This window comes from Vigna radiata, chromosome 4 (genome assembly GCF_000741045.1).
Source record: "Vigna radiata var. radiata cultivar VC1973A chromosome 4, Vradiata_ver6, whole genome shotgun sequence".
In the NCBI taxonomy this organism is placed as follows: Eukaryota; Viridiplantae; Streptophyta; class Magnoliopsida; order Fabales; family Fabaceae; genus Vigna; species Vigna radiata.
The window spans coordinates 774,745-776,371 of NC_028354.1; the positions used below are offsets into that span (position 1 = coordinate 774,745).

The window sequence follows — 1,627 nt, forward strand, 5'->3', positions numbered from 1 at the left end:
GGTGTCCAGTCAACTGTCTTTAGGGATTTGAACTTCAGGCATCCTTTATTTTTCATTGTTGTTTTTTCTTTCTTTCCTTTTGGATCATTCTTTTCGTTGCCCCTGTTGTGGCCCTTTATGATACTTTCCTTTTTCACTTCTGTTTTTTCTTCCTTTTAGAGGTTTCCTCCTCAACTTTGGATGCTTATGATGTACCCTTTTAGGTTGACATTGATATGCTAATGATTCTTGTCTAGGGTGATGAAAACAATTATGAATTTTGGCTCAAAAGGGGTGCAATTGGATAAACTTATTTTGACGTTTGGATAACGAAAAATGGCCACACGTCACTCTGAATCTTGTTTACCTGACTTTCTCGCGACTTTAAACCTGAAACAAAACTCTGTAGTGTTTGACACATCGACTTCATTTTTTCCTTGCTTTGTTTCTTTTGTTTTCTTTTTTTTTTATTATATCTTTTTTTATTTCTATCTCCCTGATCAACAAATTATTGGTGATATGTAACATGATGAAAACTGCCCCAATATTATACGTATGGCAATCCTTTGTCTTAAGGGAAACGAAAAGGTTAGGGTTCAAGTAATGTGAATGTAGATGCTTTATCAAGAAAAGAACACCGGTTACCCCCAAAACCTTGAATCAGGAAAGGACTCACCAACGGTATTTTTCAAAACTTTTTTTTTTCTTTTTTTCGAAAATACTATGCCCTTGACAACTTTATTAACAACAAACTCAACATGTGACTTTTCTTTTTCACCTCTTTTTCGTTTTTTTTTCTTTTCGACATCCTCCAGGACCGAGCTCGCCAACCGGATATACCTGTGATGCTTTTATCAACACGAGTTTGCTTATTTTCATTTTCATTTTCCCTTAATTACTTAACAGCTCAGCGTGACATGCAATATTTCAGATGGAATGCAAACAACCAAAATATGAATGAAATCACGTGAACTTTATTTAGTGAAATAACACAGAGTTCAATAAGCTTTAAAGATACTATCAATATCCATTAATGGCATCCACTATCACGGAATCATCATTCGTAAAACTTTTTTACTGCATCAGAATTAACTGGCAATGGTAACTCCTCTCCGTCCATTCTCATGAGAATTAGTGCCCCACCAGAAAATGCCTTCTTCACTACAAATGGCCCTTCATAATTTGGAGTCCATTTGCCCCTATGATCCTTTTGTATAGGTAGAATTTTCTTCAACACCAACTCACCTTCATGAAATTCTCTTGGGTTTACCCTTTTGTCAAATGCCTTCTTCATTCTTCTTTGGTACAATTGTCCATGGCATACTGCTGTTAATCTTTTCTCATCGATGAGATTGAGCTGGTCGAAACGAGCTTGAACCCACTCAGCCTCTTCTAATTGGGTTTCCATTAAAACTCGTAAGGACGAAATTTCCACTTCAAACGGAAGTACTGCCTACATTCCATACACAAGCGAGAAAGGCGTTGCCCCAGTCGATGTTCGTACCGAAGTGCGATAACCATGTAAAGCGAAAGGAAGCATTTCATGCCAATCCTTATATGTGACCACCATCTTCTGCACAATCTTCTTGATATTTTTGTTAGCAGCCTCTACTGCCCCATTCATCTTTGGACGATAAGGAGAAGAATT

General features: G+C 37.1%; 1 pseudogene; it reads right to left on the bottom strand.

Annotated features, from left to right (window-relative positions):
- Nucleotides 1–985: 985 nt before the first annotated feature.
- Nucleotides 986–1,627, bottom strand: part of LOC106758223 — an 8,008-nt pseudogene continuing 7,366 nt past the window's right edge.